An 18,520-nucleotide genomic window follows, 5' to 3' on the forward strand; every position below is an offset into this window, starting at 1 on the left:
GCTACTCTGTAAGTTAATCAGAAAATACAATGATAATAACAATAAGTAAATAACACAATATACAAAAAAGGGTTTGAGTGGAGGTTCTCCCCATGGGTGGATAATGCTGCTACCAGAAGCTATAATTATTAAGTGAAAATGCCAATGCCAGGTGTGGGGTACCTCCTTATGATCTAAATGGCAAGATCCTATTGCTTATGACACCACAAAATTTGGTTGGAAGGCATTGAGACATCCAACTGGGACTGAGATAGAAGCTTCTTCCAACTTCTGTCTAGCTAGCTCCATGCCAGAAGGTGATATGCAAGCTTCTTGTGGAGAAAGGACACCAATGGTCTTGCCAAAGTGTGAATCTGTGTGCTATAATACCAGCCTGCAAGGCAGGCATGTCCAGTGGTGCAATAGCGACGTGAATGTTATGGGGATAATCAACAGCTTTCTGGTTGGATCTAAGGCTCATACCATAGGAGTGAATTCATGCCTGGTAATGCAACTTTGGTCAAAAGCCATGGCTGAGGATATCATAGGCTCTAGAAGGGAACCTTCTAGTGCCATTTAACTAAATGGATACGGTACCAAGCTGCCTTTTACATGTTTGTGGTTACATCTATAGATGACTTCTGCTCTCAACCTTGATCAGAGAAACTTCTCTTTGCAGTACACGATAGTTACTGCAGAGACTCGTGGCTGGTCAAAGTATTTAAAGGAAGTGACTGTTGTGTGTTCTGCCTTAAGTGAACCGTCTATACACTTGCTCCAAGACTCAGGGAACATGGCACAAGAGGCAGAAGGAATGGAAGGGCCAGAGGATGAAGAAGAATGCTGTGCGATGCTGACATTTGGCTATGACGTGAGCATTATTACACTTTTGAACTCACAGCAGCTTTGGTTACCTGAGCAAGATGGGGCTCATCTACATTCTTCACAACTGGGGAAGGGACTTATGAAGCCTACCCCTTTCTCAGGAAATACTGATAACTAGTGATTGCTGAAACAGGGAGTCTTTTCCTTCATCGATGTAGCTACTGGTACGTTGCCCATGCTTCTATCCATGCTCATGCAAGCTACTTTATTATGATGACCTGAGCACCATCACAAGTCACATGGAGCCACGAGAGAACCAACTCCCACAGCTGCCCTTAGACATCACATGTGTGCAATGGTGTGCATGAATGTATTCATGTGCTCAAACACACACACACACATATACACACACAAGCAGTATTTTAAAAAGAAGGAACTAATGAAGATAAAATTATTTAATATAAGAAATTAGATATTATGAACAGCAACAGATGCACCACAGTGCAAAAAAATTATATCCTGAATAATCAGACTGAGCTCATGCATTACAAATGACTTCTTGTAACTTTATAAACATTAGTTTGGTGAGGATAATTAAGGATAACAGTTTCCAAGTGCTACGAGATTGCATTTGAAGTAGGCTGTATTGAGACTTTAAAATGAAGCCTGCATCTGTGTTAAGGTCTGAAAATGCATTTTTCCTGACCACACCAGCATTTTTTGCAGAAAGAGTCCAGAGGCTCAATTAGTTTTTTTCCATTTTAAAAGAGATTTTCTTCTCTTCTCTTTTGTTACTTATATGAGACTGTTTGTGACTTTGTAATCCAAGCTGGTCTGGAACGTACAGCAATCCTCCTGCCTCAGATTCCCAAGTGCTGGGATTATAGGCATGAACTACTATGTCTGGAAAGCAGATGTCTTCCTCCAACAGAGTCATGAGCAGAGCAGGGAACAGGGCATATTCCTTCCTATCTAGAGACAGGTTTGTGTTTATTTAGTAAAGCTCATCGTGGGCGGAAGACAGGAGACACCTCAGTAAATCATCCCTACTCTTGGCTTTAGTTTCCCACTTGCAAAACAATAACTTAAATATAGAATAGGCAAAACCTTTCAATTGGGCTACCTGTTCATCTTGAGCAGGTCAGGACCCACCTGGCAGGCCAGAACTGGAAAAAAAAAAAAAAAAACTAAGCCTTGCCAGAGCTTCCCTCTTGGGTAGGGATTAAACCTCAGAGCACTGGGGCACAGGTGACATCCGTACCTCACACTAAGCTCCTTACAGTGTCTAGATAAAGACTGTTGTTTGAACTTGCACGATTCACCTATTCTCAGTGATAACCTCCCTAAAAGAGGACGATTAGGAGCTGGCATTTGATATCTTCACAAATAGAAGGTATTTTGCTGTCTCCATAACCAGAATGGTCAAATTGACTTTTTGGCATACAATTGAAAACGTACAAGCAGATACACACTCCGGGAGGGCAGAAGCAGCTTCACTTTTTCCTCTCCAGCCCCTTCGCTCTTCTGTGTCTTCTCTCCTCATCTGGCCCCGACAGAACTCTAATTTTCATAACTAAGTGCACTCCATTTGTCACTAAATAAGTAAATTCAAGCCAGCCTTCTGGAGTGTGTTCTCAGCATAGAGCAATGTGCGTCCTGTGGGGAATCATCAGAAACTGCAGAGTGGTGTCTGTTGACAGTTGTCAACAGCAAACAAACAAGACTCGAGTTGTCAGAGAACCAGCCTCCTCATCTTTCTCTATCATTCTGATGCAACGTCTTCTGCACTGCTTCTTTTTCTCTTTCCTTTTCTTTTCTGGGTTTTTTTTTTTCAAGACAGGATTTCAGTGTGTGACCCTGGCTGTCCTGAAACTCACTTTATAGATCAAGTTAGCCTCAAACTCAGAGATCTGCCTGCCTCTGCCTTCTGAGTGCTGACATTAAAGCACGTGCCACCACCACCCAGCTTGAATGTCCCCTTTATGTGGGGTTTCCATCTGAGGTTTACAGCACAGTTTTCTTGACCATTATTCCTCTAAGCTAAGACTCCCCCGGGCTTTGAGAATGGAGACCGGGTGGGGAAATGGAATGATACCTAGGAATTGCCCTTGGTGTGGCAGCCCCAGACTCACTGGACATTTCTTTTTCTTTATTTAAATTTATGTGTTTGTTTGTTTATTTATTTACCTTGGTTTCTTTGTTTTGTTCTTGAGACAGTGTCTCTGTATAGTCCTGGTTGTCCTGGAATTCACTATGTAAACCAGGCTGGTATAGAACTCACAGAGATCCTCCTGCCTCTGCTTCCCAAGTGCTGGGATTAAAGGCATAAGCTACCATGCCTGGCTTACTTAGGTTTTTGAGAGAGTCTTTCGCATGAAGCCCAGTCTGGCTGGCATTGAATTAAGTATGAAACCAAGATTGCCCTTGAATTCTTGATCTTCCTGCCTCCATCTCTGCCACAACCAGCTCTTTCTTTAAATGTAAGCCAGCTTGATTGAGATTCAATTAATACATCACAGAGTTCATCTTTATAAGGTGCACAATTGGATAATTTGTAGAGAATCCACTGAATTTGTGTAAATAGCACCACATCCAGTTTTAGACCATTCATGGTCAGTTTCATCATGATCACTTGAAATCAGCCTCCCCTTATTAGTTTTTCAAATTTTACTTTTGAGATTATTATTATGAGAGAGAGAGAGAGTGTGTGCGTGTGTGTGTGTGTGTGTGTGTGTGTGTGTGTGAGAGAGAGAGAGAGAGAGAGAGAGAGAGAGAGAGAGAACCCTCAGTATCCATGCTTACCATCCGCCTTTCTTGAGGTAGTGTCTCTTGCTATGCACTCCAGGCTAGCTGATTGTAAGCTTCTGGGAAGCCTCATATCTCTATCTCCCATCTCTGAGAGAGAGAGAGAGAGAGAGAGAGAGAGAGAGAGAGAGAGAGAGAGAATCTGATTTTCATGTGGTCTCTGGGGATTTGAACTCAGATCCTCACACCTGCACAGCAAGTCCTTTGACCCATCAAGCCACCATCCCCACACATTTATTAATATTTATGGTTATAGATTTTAAATGCTATCCGTCTCGTCTAGACTAATACACTATAATTCTTGTTCTTTTGTCTCTGGTGTACAGAAGGGCTAACTATGGTTCCATAGTCCAGTACGCACAGCATCCTTGCAGTCAGTTTGTGAAAGCAAATAGCAACAGTCTTCTGCCCAAGGCTAGACTCACTGTGGGTCCCTGTTGCTGCCACTGTGCTTGGAATGACCTCAACTCTGTCAGCCATTGGGAGATCTTGCAATTTCTTTTTCCTTCTAGCTCCCAGACCTCCATTTCACCTCCAACTCCAGGGAGTGCCCTGGCATGGAGGCGTCTGCTTGAGGGCCTCAGCCACCTTTCCTTTCCTTGGATTTGTTTCTGACCTGGTACGGCACTTGAGGTTGTCTATTGTTCATATCGTAGGCCCTGGTGCCGCTGGACCCCTCTCCCCAGCGCAGGCAGGCCGGGCCAAGCTGCTCTCTCGCTGTCGTCATCCAGGGCTTTGTTTTGAAATCCAGAGTGATTCTCTGTGCTCGAGCGGGACTCTCTTCTCCAACTAGAGATAAAGAAGCCTCTGTTTCAAAGGCCAAGTTTCCAAATTCAAGGATTGTAAAACAGAATAATAACTGGAGATGAACTAGATTTAAAAATAATCCCTAGTTGGCTGAGCATGGTGGCACATACCTTTGATCCCAGCACTGGGGAGGTAGAGGCAGGCAGATCTCTGCCTTTGGGGTCAGCTTGGTCTACATATGGAGTTCAAGGCCAGCCAGGGATACACAGAAAGACCCTGTCTCAAAACAACAACCACACCAGGTGTTGGTGGCACACACCTTTAATCCCAGCACTCGGGAGGCAGAGGCAGGTGGATCTGTGAGTTCGAGGCCAGCCTGGTCTACAGAGTGAGTTCTAGGACAGCCTCCAAAACAATTCAGAGAAACCCTGTCTCAAAACCACCCCAAAACAACAACAACAACAAAAAGCCCTAGCAACTATTTTATACAAAGATGTTCAGCATGGGTCTTATAAAATGGAAATATTCATCAGGAATATGCAGTTGGACCCAGCATGGAGAGGTTCCCAGATGAAATGTTATTTAGTTCAATGCTTATCATTTGGCCAGAGAATGGGGACATCAAATTGCACACCAAGACTAATCTCAACTGTTCAAAACATGTGTTTCAAAAAAAGGCCAGAAGGAAGTAAGATGATTTTTGGCCTCAGTAAGTACTGTTTTCTTCTCTATGCTTTCCTGTACTTAAAAACAAAAAATAAGTATGCAAACCTACCCATGATCCCAACATTTGAGAGACTGAGGCAGGAGGATCACAAGTTTGAGGCCAGCCTGGACTCCATAGTGAGTTTATGTATCATAAAACTGACTTCTCTTACGTGTGCAATTCAGTGACCTTCATGACCATGCCAAGGACTCCAGTCATTATTGGACATCAGTTCTCAATTTTTTTTCACCCAGCAAAAGGCCTCAGCATCACTGACAACTGAGCTGGGACTCACCCCCAGCATGTCTCCCTGATAGACACACTTCTTCTGCACATTTCTTGTAAACAGAATCAGCAGTTTGGGGCTATATTTTTCTTTCTTTCTTTCTTTCTTTCTTTTTCTTTTTTTTTTTTTTTTTTTTTTTTTGGTTTTTCGAGACAGGATTTCTCTGCATAGCTTTGGAGGATGTCCTGGAACTCGCTCTGTAGACCAGGTTGGCCTCAAACACACAGAGATCCACTTGCCTCTGCTTCCTGAGTAATGGGATTAAAGGTGTGAGACACCACCTTCCCACAGTGTGTGTGTGTGTGGGGGGCTATTTTGTTCAATCTCTTTACTTAGGGTAACTTTTTGAAGACTCATCCATGTAACAGCAATGAGCCTTGTCTTTATTGCTGAGTTTCCTGTCTCTCAAAGGTACCATATTTCCACTATTCTCCTGTCCTGGATGGGCACTCAGAGGGTAAGGCTATCATGAATAATGTTGCTCCACACATCACCTGCCGGTCTTCACCTGGCTCTACCGTTCATTTCTCTTGGGGAGAAAACATCATGGCATCTTTTTGTTCAACTGTTGGAGAAGCAGCTGTGCTGGCTTCCAGAAGCTGCTAAGCCTTTCTTAACCACGTCCTGCTAGCTCCTTGTCCCCTGCTCAGGCAAGTTCAGTGTGACACCGACAGTTATCCCAGCACCCAGGAGGCAGAGAGGGAAGGATCATCGAGACCTTGTCTCAAAACAAAACAATGAAAGGATTCACGTCTTAGCTTTTGTATTTACACCTGAACTTGGGGGTCCGGCTTCCCTTCTCAGCGGATAAGCGGGAGGTTTCAGAGATACTCAGCTCTAAAAATTAAGTCCACATACGTAGAGTGACTTGAGATGTCCTGTCAGAAGTGATTACTTGTGGGTCTCAGAATTCTTTAAATTTCCTATACATAGTACTCTGTACATGGCGTTTTTTAAAACTTTATTTTAAAATACTTATCTTAATAAATAACACAGACATACATGCATGAGTAAATATTGTTGCTCATTTCTTTGTTTGTTTTGAGGCAGTGTTCCATTTTGCCCAGGCTGGCCTTGAGCTCACTATGTAGTTTAAACGCCTGATCCTCCTGCCTCTACTTCCCAAGTGAAAATTAAGTATATTAATCATAAATGTTTTGACATGAATATGTTGTAGAATATCTAAATCAAGTTAATTAACATATGTTATCACACATACTTATTTCTATTTTGTAGTTAGAATCTTTTTTTTTCTGGTTTTCAAGAGAGGGTTTCTCTGTGTAGCCATGGCTGTCTTAGAACTCACTCTGTAGACCAGGCTGGTCTCGAACTCACAGAGATCCACCTGCTTCTGCCTCCCAAGTGCTGGGATTTTAAGGGCTTGTACCACTACTGCCAGGCTGTGGTTGAATACTTAAAATCTACTTTCTTGGTAATTTTCAAGAAAATGGAAATCTTTCTCATCTGAAGCCACATGATATCAAAGTAACCACTTTAAGGTATATGGTTCAATTCAATTTCAGGATTACACACTGATCATGGCTGTTTGTCCAGACCATTGTCATCACCCCACATCCTTTGGCAGTCCATCTCGATCTCTTTCTTTCCCTAGCTTTTGGAAACCACCAATGTATTTTCTGTCTCCGCACATTTGCTTATTTTGGACACTCCATACTAAGCAGAATTATACAACATGAGGCCTTGTGTATCTGATCTCTTTGGAATTCATTTATGCTATGACATCCGTCACTATTTTTAAACTTCATCTAGGTGTGGTGGTGCAGACCTGTAAATCCCAGCACTCAGGAAGCGGAGGCAGGAACAAGGTGAGTTCAAGGCAGGCTGGGTTAAATAGTAGGGCCCTCTGGCATAGGCCTTCATGTTAACCAGGAGTATGCCATGCTCCTCTATGCTTTCACATCTTCCCGATATTCCTTGTCCCATAGCAATGGCCTCATCTGTCCTTCGCCTGGCTCTGTCACTGTTTTCATTAACAATGCTCCCATTTTCTACAAATGAAAGCATCTTAGACTATCTTTGGCTTTTCTTAGTTGTAAGAATTCCTGTTGCCAAGGGTTTGAACACTGAGGAAAGATGTGTACTTCTTGCCTGGTGACCTGGCCCTTTTGGAAAGTTTTCATGGTTATCCAGTTGAAAAACACTGGTCCATTACAGATAGTATCTAATCATCCAGCATCTAATGAAGCTGACTACCTGCCCAGAACTCTGGGAAGGGTGCTGAGCAGACAATAGAACTTTTGTGTTGTCTTTGCACTCAGGAAAGCTATCCCTTGGCCGGGAGGAGGAAACTAAATGCTTACTAAGCAGAACAGAGAGGTCTCAGCAGACCTACCTGGGGATAAGGAAAGCAGAGGCCCTGCGTCTCATTTGCTTTTGCTATGTATTCACCACGTATCAGGCATTGTTCTCTTCACCTGAGACAGAAATGAATAAAACAGACAAACTTTCTAAGAGAGCATATACCCCAGAAGAACAGGACATCAACAAATCAAGCAAACTTCACAATGTTCTTGTGGTGGCAGAGGAAAATTAAAGCAAGAGAGAGATAAGTAGGGTCGATGTGCAAATCACAGTAGTGTGCCTAGTGACTGTGTCTCTTAAAAGGTGACCTGGATACACTCCACAGGAAAAAATATGTTTGCCGTCTAAGCACATGTCTGCAGAATGGCTATGGCATCGTCATCCAGGTTTCAGAATTAAGCCATTCAGCTAATGTAGATCCTCCCCCCACACACACACATACCTTCCCTTTGATGGGCAGTGATTGCTGACTCTTCTGGAAGACTGGTCTGAACTGCATGGCCACAGCATCTTCAAGAAGACAGATGAGGTGGAAAAGGCAACACACTGTTTTAAGTGAACACAAAAGACATGCTTATTAGGGTGTCCCAGCAGAACAAAGGGATTATGTGGGAAGAGAAGGGACAAGGTTTACTGAATATAGGAAGCACAGAGGTTACCAAACAGCCTTTGGGATTATAACGGCTCAGCTTCTCCGCTTGAGTGGTATGGCCTAAGGTGTAGGGATGTTTGCACCTCCCTTTCATCACCTGAGAGGAAACAGAATAGTGTAGTGCTGGCCTCAAAGGTGGCTGTTTGGATTCAATGAGAAAATATGTACATGTTCATAGGCAATTGCACATGAGTATATGTGTTCATAGGCAATTGCACATACTGGGCAAATGTGTTCATAGGCAATACACAGTAGGCATATGTGTTCATAAGCAATTGCACATAGTGGGCATATGTGTTCATAGGCAATTGCACGTGGGTATATATGCGTTCATAGGCAATTGCACATACTGGGCATGACAATAACAGACTGTTGGAGGTTGTTATTGTCAGACCACAAAGCACTAAAAGTAACAAGCAGGGATCCTGCCATGGGGCTTTTTCACTGGAAAATCTAGCTAGCATAGAGGTCTTAAAAACAGTGGGAGTATTTCACTTAAAAATGAATGTTCTCACAATCCAGTTCTTTGTGAGCCTGGGTGTGGAATGCAAAAGTAGACAGGAACCCCACTCCAAGTTTGCTGACTACCAGATGCATGGTGACATTTCCCCAAGACATTTGTTGGATTTTTTCCCAAAGAATGAGCCATTATTGTGAGATATTGTTTATTGTAAACTGCTTCTGCTCCTGCACACACACTGAACAAAGACCGCTTTCAAGACACTATGCTGCAGTCAGGGCAGAGGACTATGACGCTGTGAGATGCCTTGCTGCACCTCAGCTTGTAGTCCTGTTTGTATCCACTTAAAACACGCACACATTTGTCACAAAGCAGAGCATTTAGTCAGGTGCCAGATATGGAAGAGCTGTATGCCTTATATGCACAGGCTGTTTCTGAAAAGATGATTTATAACCTGTTGACAATAGCCTTAAAAGCTTTTTACTATATGTCTGTCTTCATTAGGGTTTCTATTGTTGAGATAAAACACCATGACCAAAAAGCAAGTTGGAGAGAAAAGGATTTATTTGGCTTATACTTCCATATTGCTGCTCATTATTGAAGGAAGTCAGGACAGGAACTCAAACAGGGCAGGCTCCTAGGGGCAGGAGCTGATGCAGAGGCCATGGAGCAATGCGGCTTCCTGGCTTGCCTCCCTCCATTCCATCCCCCATCCCCGCTTGCTCAACCTGCTTTCTTTTTTTTTTTTTTTTTTTTTTTTTCAACCTGCTTTCTTATAGAGCCCAGGACCATCAGCCTAGGTATGGCACTACCCACAATGGGCTGGGCCCACCCCCTCATTGATCACTAATTGAGAAAATCCCTTACTCCTGGTAGTTTAAGAAAAGCGGCATTTGAGAGAAAGATACCATGAGACAGGGTTAAAGCAGAAGAGCTTTTTATTAGGGAAAGGGATCATAAAAAACGGGAAAGCAAAGGTGGGAGGGAGACAGGAATAGCAGGAGAGAGGAGAGAGGAGACAGGGGGAGGGGCAGGGAAAAGAGAGAGGGGGAGGGGAGAAGGAGAGGGAGAAAGAAAGAGAGGGAGAGAGAGAGAGGGAGGGAGGGAGGAGAGAGAGAAAGAGAGAAGAGAGAGAAAGGGAGGTAGGCAGGAAGGGCCCTTTTAAAAGGGAACATTGTGAACATTCATAGGTTGTGCTTTTAGTGTCTGCAGCTGAGGGCATATCCTATAAGAACCCCAAGGACAGGCCAGTAAGGTGCCGGAATACTAACACCTGGATCTCATGGAGGCATTTTTCTCAACTGAGGATCCTTGTTCTCTGATGACTCCAGGTTGTGTCAAGTTGACACAAAACAAGCCTGTACAATATCCCAGGGAACTCCAAAGTTAAGTGTTTAATTAATGACCATGTTACTTGAAGAATAAATTTCTGGCCCTTATGCATGCAGAGAAAAATTTATATTCAAACTCGGTTTGGTGGCGTATTCCTTTATTCCAGCATTTAGGACTTGAGGCAGGAGGATTGTGAATTAGGGGCTAGGCTGGACTATCCATGACTGTCTCAGCATTCTAGGAGTAATAATTTAGAGAGAAGACCTCAAGACTTGTTGTCTGACAAATATAACATAAATGTGCACAAGTAAGAATATAATATCAGCTGGTGGTGGTGGTGCACGCCGTTAGTTTCAGCACTTGGGAGGCAGAGGCAGGCAGATCTCTGTGAGTTCGAGGCCAGCCTGGTCTACAAAGTAAGTTCCAGGACAGCCAAGACTTTTACACAGAGAAACCCTGTCTTGAAAATCCATTCCCCTTTAGAGTGTAGTTTTTTTCCTTACCAGTCGCTTGGGCATTACCATGCTGTTTGAACCCCCAAATAACACACAGGAGGCTATATTAATTATAAAGCTGTTGGCCGTTTGCTTGGTTTCTTGCTGGCTATCTCTGACTTAAGTATTAAACCATAATTGTATATCTAAGTATTTCTCTTACTGGAGAAAAGGGTCTGGACCTCTTACTCCTTTGGCGACTACATCATGTCTACCTGTGTCTCTCTTTCCCAGAATCCTCCTCAACTCCTAGTCCCACCTATCTTGCTTCCCTATTGGCCAACAGTGCTTTATTGACATGTACACAGGACTTCCCCATTATCCCACCCCACAAAAGAAATAATATCATGTCAGTTACTGATGGTAAGAAATGGAGTTCCCATTGGAATTATCTGCACAGGCTACAGGTTTAGCTCTGCAAGTAAAGGTGCTGACTGTGCAAGCTTGATGACCTGAGTTTGACCCCTGGATCCTATAGGAAAAGCTGGATGCTGCTTTTGGGTTTCTGGATGCTATGGTGCAACTTTTTTGGTTGCCTCAAATCTGGGTGCATTTGTCACTAGTCACCTCTATCATAATGCCCAAGTTTGACCTCCAATAACATCCAACTTGTGTACCTAAGGTGTATGGATGGTGAGGATGGTACTACATCCATCTAGGCCCCCAAGATAGGTCCCCTGGTTCTGTCTCCAAAAAATCTTGTGATGACACTATCAAGACAATGGGTGACTAGACAGGTCTGAGGATTACAGAGACCCTGATTAATTCAGAACAGAAAGGCCCAGACTGAGGTGGTACCCTCTGCCTCTGCCCAGATCATCAAAGCCATCAAGTAGTCATGGACACGAAAAGAGGCAGGAAATCATTAAACACAGTGGAAATGTGTTTAATGTGATGAGGATGCCAACACTACTTGATGGATAGGGAAACTGTCTTTACCCAGAGAACTTTCTGGAATATTAAGGAGATCCTGGGTACTGCAGAGTCTGAGTGTTCCAGTGTGGATGGGCACCACCCTCCAGGCATCATAGATGACATCAGCAGGGTGGCAGTGGAATGCCCAGGTAACAAGAGAGAAATACTTAAATAAATGATCATCTGACCAAAATAAATAAATGAAAAAAATGCTGGATGCAGAGGGTGTTGGGATTCTGTAATCCCAGCACCTTAATGGCAAGGTGGATGCAGAGGGAGGAGGCTTACTTAGATGTTCAAGGGCCAACTGGCCTGGAGTCCTCAGTGCAGCAGAAGCATACACAACCAGAAAGACCTTGCCTCAACAAGGTGGAAACTGAGACCTGACCTTAATGTGTGCATTGTGGTACTCAGAACAAGCACTCTCTCTTACACACAAATAAGTTAATATTTTAAAATTATTTATTTTTATTATTTTATGTGCATTGGTGTTTTGCCTGCACGTATGTCTGTTTGATGGTGTCAGATCTTGGAGTTATAGACAGTTGTGAGCTGTCATGTGGGTGCTGGGATTTGAACTCCAGTGGTCCTCTGGAAGAGCAGTCAGTGAGCCATCTCTCCAGCCCCCAAGTAAATATTTTCTAAAAGGAATTGTCTCCAAGTATTCCCAGCATTACTTTGTAAGCATGTAGGTAGCTGTTGTATTTACACTAAACTGAATAAAAAGAGATTCTTCAGTTCAGGTGGCAGGGAGGTGAGGTGGGGTGGGGGAATGGAGTGGGGTTGGGGAGGCTGGGGAGAGCAGCATGGGGGGATGGCGATTGGAGAGAACTTCTGGTGATTGGTACTTTTGTATTAGCTCATTTACTGCCGCTAGGAGATAGGTTTTGAGACTAGGTACTTAACCAAGGAGTTTATTTAGCACAGTTCTCTGGAGGCCCACTCAAGAGTGTGGTCCCTGTGGCTGTGCTGTGGTGGATGGTGCTGAAAGCAATGTGAGAGGGAGAAAACACACCAAAAGTCTGGAAGCCAGAGAGACTCAGGGTCACCCGCATTCTTATGCATCAATCCATTCCCATGGGGACCAACCCATTTTGAGTGACCAGCATTAATCTTTTTCTAGGGCGATTGCATTGAGTGACATCTCTCACATGTTCTACTGTCTCAGCTTTGTAGCACGAGCCATCAAGCTCTGGACACAGGAACATTTTGGGGACGAATCATGTCTGAACCTTTGAAACTTACTTAAATCTTTATTGCTCCTGTCAGCTGTGGTTAGCATTCTCCCAAGACAGAATACCTAGGGCTGTATTGTTTGTACTGGTCCCCAGTCTCTGGTATGCACACATGCACATTGCCAAGTCCCTTGCTTTTCATCCTGTATGTTTACTCCAGCTAAGGTACTGTGGCAGGAAAGCCAAACAAAGGGCTGGAGAGCTGGCTCAGCTGTTAGAGCAGTTGCTCCTCAGTTATGCAGACTGGGGTCGGATCCCAGTGCCCATGTAACAAAGCTAGGTTTCCTCATGAACACCAGTAATCCCCAGTTCCATCAGACCTTGCTGGGTTCCAGTCTACTGGAGAAAAAGTCAGCTCCAGTTTCAGGAGGAAACCTTGCCTCAAAGGAATAGACAAAGAGCAGTAGAGGAGGACACAGTTGTGCACATACTTAACACATAGCTATACAGCAAACCCTGCCTCAAATGCCCATAACAAAACAGCATTCCTATAACCCCAAGCCATTTGGTAAACGAAGTCTAAATTATGATAAGAACGAACAATGACGCTTAAAGAAAACCTTTCTAAAAAAGCAATGGAGGCCAGACAGGCATGCTGGTGCACACCTTTAATCCTTGCACTGGAGAGGCAGAGGCAGGCAGAAATCTGGTCTACATAGTGAGGGTCCACCCTCTCCATTCCTATTACTCAGCAGAGTGCTTGATGTTCTAGCTAGAGCAACAAGGCAAGAGAAGGAGATAAAAGGGATACACATAGCAAAGGAAGAAATCAAAGAAGTATCAGTATTTGCAGATGATGTGATTCTATATTTAAGGAACACAAAAGATGGCTCCAGAAAATTCTTAGATCTAATAAACACTTTCAGCAAAACATCAGGATATACAATCAGCCTACAAAACCCAGTAGCATTTCCAATAACAAATATGCTGAGAAAGAAACCAGAAAAACAATCAAACTCCAAATCAAAGCAACAATGTTGGACTAAACCTAACCAACAAAATGAAAGACCTCTACAGTGAAAATTTAAAACAAATAAATTGAGGAAGACACAGAAGATGAAAAGACCTCAGGTGCTCAAGGATTGGTAGGGTTAAAACTGTGAAAATGGCCTTCTTGTTGAGCAGTGGTGGTACAGACCTTTAATCCCAGCAGAGATGGGTGGATCTCTGTGAGTTGGAGACCAGCCTGGTCTAGAGTAAGTTCTAGGACAGCCAAGGCTATACAAAGAAACTCTGGGGGTTGGGAGAGGGGTTATGAAGCAAATGGGGCATGTGTTGGAATGCCCCCACCCCAAAGTACCTCCCCATATGAATATGTATGGTTTTCCCTGATAAATTCCTCAGCCTTCCCTTGTTTGGGAAGAGCATTGTTTTGGGAACAATTGCCATGCTCACATTGCCTGCTTCAGGAGAGCAAATTTTTGTCATTCTTGCATGACTTGGTTGTACCTATTTTGGCTTTGTATTCAAGAAGATGTAAGGTCATTGTGTTCATCACAACATCATTTATCAAAACAACAGGAAAAAAATCTTAAAATTCATATGGAAGTACAGAAGTCTGCAGCTAGCTAAAGCAATCCTGAGCAAAAAGAACAATCCCAAGGAAAAACAGCAATGATTTAACATCAAAAGTTTTTAATTTAATCCTGGATATAAATGACAGTGCTTCAGATAATTTGCAAGAAGAGAAGTTAATGTCTAGAATATAAAAGGATTTCCTTCAAATCAGGTAGAAAGAAAACAGGATTGTGAAAAGCATGTGTGTCCCTGGCCTAAGCCCCTTCCCCATGCAAGCACATAGGTTTCCCTAGTAAATCCCTCACCCCTCCTTTGTTTGTGGCCAGCATTGCTGTGGAAATTGTATGCAAGTAGGCACTTTCCTATAAAAAAAGTTATTTCAGAACAAGTTGTATATAGTTCTGTTGTTGAGGTTATTAAAAATAGCAGTGATTGACTGATTGATTGATTGATTGGTTTTTTGGGACAGGGTTTCTCTGTGTAGCCCTCACTGTCCTGAAACTTACTCTGTAGACCTGGCTGGCCTCAAACTCACAGAGATCCACCTGCCTTTGCCTCCTGAGTTCTGGGATTGAAGGCATGCACCACCACCACTCGGATCTTTTCCAATCTTAATCTTTGGTGATTCCTCCCCTTTTGCAAAATATATCCACCCCCTCCCCCAGCCTTCTCATTTCATTGAATGTTGTCTACTGGTCACACAGTGAGAAGCCTAATAGCCTGCTTCCATAACCCATGATATCAATTTGGCAAATCCTGCTGACCCTATCTTGATTCTGTGCAATGAAACTTTAGCTCCTACAATATGTCTTTACTGATCTCTTTGCCTTGCTTCATGCATACTTCCCATAATAATGCAGATGCTTTTACATTTCTAAATGTTTCCTGTCGCATTAAAAAAAAAAAACAAACAGGGGCTGAAGAGATGGCTCAGTCCTTAAGAGCACTGACTGCTCTTCAGAAGGACCAGAGTTCAATTCCCAGCACCCACATGACCACTCACAACTGTCTAACTCCAGTTCCAGGGGATCCAACACCCATGGCAAAACAGCAATGCACATAAAATTAAAAAAAAATAAACTAATTAAAAAAAAACAAACAGAAAACAAAACTTCATTACTTCAAATAATAAACCACACATAATCTGGCCCCTAAACCTGTATATTCAGCCTTTTCTTTAATCAAATGTGAAATCAACTTTCGTTTGGTCAGTTTTTTCCCTGTTTGAAATTAACTTATTTGCCTCTCCCCATAGAACGGTGTTCTCTGGGCAAAAGGATAATTGGTTCTACTGGCATTCTTGAGCCTCAGGACAGCGCCTGGCATGAAGTAGCTAGCACTCAGTGAATGCCTGAGAGTACAACAATGCAGGGTGTAGAGAAAGCATGTTCCCTTCTGCGCTGCAGAACTCGGGCTTCCTTTTCTAATTGCTTGTGAGATAAGGGCTACATAGTTAAGAAAGGGATTAGCAACGTGTAAGGGTTAACCTTTTGATAGCCAACCATGTAGATAATCTACACTTGCCTATAAAATAACTCTTCAGAAGCCTAGTCACGACACAAAACTTTAAATAGGTTTCCAGAAAAACTTATACACTTCTATCCATTACTCTAAAAGATAAAGAGTTGGGAGCCCAGAACTATTAAATACAAAAACAGCTCCAAATATTAGGCATACATATTTGTCTTAGTTAGGGTTTCTATTGCTGTGATCTACACCATGACTCGAGGCAATTTGAAATGGAAAAGGGTTTATTTTACTTTAGACTTCCAGGTACAGCTCAATGCCGAGGGAAGTCTGAGTAGGATCTCAAGTCAGGCAGGAACCTGGAGGCAGGAGCTAACACATAGGTCATGGATGAGTGCTTACTCATGGTTTACTCAGCCTGCTTTCTTTCTCTTTTCCTTCCTTCTTTTCTTTTGCCCCCCTCTTCCCCCCCCCCCTTTTTTTTGAGACAATCCTAAGTGTCCTGGAACTTACTCTGTAGACCAGGCTGGCCTCAGACAGAGAAATTCACCAAGTGATGGGACTAAAGGCATGGGCCACCACTGCCTGGTGATCCTTTTTTTTTCTTTTTAAGATTTATTTATTTATTATAAACACAACATCCTGCCTCTATGTATGTCTGCACACCAGGAGAGGGCAACAGATGGCATAATGGATGGCTGTAAGCCACCATGTGGTTGCTGGGAATTGAACTCAGGACCTCTGGAAGAGCAGTCAGTGCTCTTCACCTCTGAGCCACCTCTCCAGCCCCTCTGCTGTGTTCCTAGCACCTACTTCCTCCCACTCAGTGAGATCACATGAACGTAAAACTCTTGATTTTCCACTCATCACTCTGTTTGACACATAAACATGCTAGAACTCTTGTTGCTTTCATGAGTTGATCAAAATGAATAGTTCTTAAAAAAATCTCTAAGCCCCTTGTATAAGCAAGCCAGCCAGAGCAACACAGCAAGAAACAAAACAAAACCCTAGGCTGTACATGGTGGTGCCTGCACATCACTCTAGAGGCTAGATACTTAGTCTTCATTTGTGTAAACAAGATGGAACATTTCCTTTTTTTCCTAAGGTTCTTCTTGTTATCTTTTAGGTTTCAGGGTTCTTCTTAGTGTGCCTATCTGCATCTTGGTGTAAGTGGGGACTTTGACGAGAGGCAGTGTTCCCAGTTCAGTACCTCTAAGCAGTGTCTAGGTAGTAAGCACCTTAATGACTTGCACTGGCATCTGGCTCAAAAAATTCTCAAGATTGCTAAGATTCAGAAAGGTTTAAGTTTTGGAATTCGGGAGAAGGTATTAAGAGTTTTGACATCATTTGAAAATATGTTTTATGATATTAATCACTACTGGTTAAAACTGGACTATTATATCTATTGTTGGTGCTAAATATTTCCTGAACAGTGAGAACTTGGTGACACTTGTTTCCAAATCTTTTTTAAGATTTATTTATTACATACACACTGTTCTTCCTACACCAAATTGAATTGTAGATAGTTGTGAGCCACCGTGTGGTTGCTGGGAATCGAACTCAGGACTCCTGGAAGAGCAGTCAGTGCTCTTAACCTCTGAGCCATCTCTCCAGCCCTTGTTTCCAAATCTTAAAATCTGTTTTTAGGTAATGTCTCAGAAGAAATTAACATGGTTCTCTATAAATTGCTTCTTTTTTTTAGTATTATCTGAAAACATAGAATAACTGAGAATCTTTAAAAGATAGTTGACAACTCTAGGCCTCTGTGACAGGCAAAGAACTGTGTGTATTCTGCACACTAAAGGAGCAGATTTCTGGAAATTCAGGTCATTTCCTAGACCACATTAATTTTCTGTCCCGTGTCCATTGCTTAATTCCGACTGGGCTGTGTGGCAGATGCCTTGAAAACAAATGCTGCTACAATGGGAAGGAGCTTTCCTACTCTTTCATGAAGAAGGCTGTCTGCACTCAGTGATCTAGGTTCCTCTGATTCTGAATAAAGGCACCTGAGATTTTCTGGTTTTGCTTTTTACTTTTACTTATTTTGGTTTGAGGTAACTCCACTCTGTAGCCCAGGCTGGCCTCAAATTTGCCTTGTAACTTATGTTCTGAGGCTTGACATCTGATAGCTATGTCAAATCTTTGTCCTGTATCTTAGCTCAAACAGTGTTCCTTTCAAATTTTTGGAGAACCAGGACTGGTGCTGCAGGGGGATGGCCAGACCAATTCAGGATCTTAGTAGGGGTTGGGCGGGGGCAGGGGAGATACAAGAATGTTAAGACATTCTACAGTCAAAATCCCATGGAAAGAACAAAGCCAAACTTTCTTTAATACTGTCTACTATCATTTTAAAGACCTCCATAATTGAAACCCTTTCAGGGTTAACTTTAAGAATTGATTTTAAAAGGCTTTAAGATTAACATGGTCTTTCTCTTTATCTATTCATCAGTGCCCATCTACTGTGTGCTCACCAGTGTTTACTGGGGAACTGTAAGTCTTTTTTTTTTTTTTTTGAGACGGGGTTTCTCTGTAGCTTTGGAGCCTGTCCTGGAACTTGCTATGTAGACCAGGCTGGCCCTGAACTCACAGAGAATAGCCTGCCTCTGCCTCCCAAGTGCTGGGATTAAAGGCATGGACTACCACCACTCAGCGAACTATTGAAAGAGAAAACGTCTACCACTTTGGTCCTTTAAATGTTAAGAACAAGTGTTTTTCGCCAGGGACAGACATGTTTTATATAAAGTAACCAACAGCACACTACATCACCAGCAGCCCAT

The 18,520-nt window shown here is 42.9% G+C and overlaps 1 pseudogene; it reads left to right on the forward strand.

The window, feature by feature from the left end:
• The first annotated feature begins 772 nt into the window (after positions 1–772).
• Positions 773–16,913, forward strand: LOC110340643 (annotated as a pseudogene).
• Positions 16,914–18,520: the final 1,607 nt, after the last annotated feature.

Source organism: Mesocricetus auratus, unplaced genomic scaffold, assembly GCF_017639785.1.
Source record: "Mesocricetus auratus isolate SY011 unplaced genomic scaffold, BCM_Maur_2.0 Super-Scaffold_100004, whole genome shotgun sequence".
Lineage (NCBI taxonomy): Eukaryota > Metazoa > Chordata > Mammalia > Rodentia > Cricetidae > Mesocricetus > Mesocricetus auratus.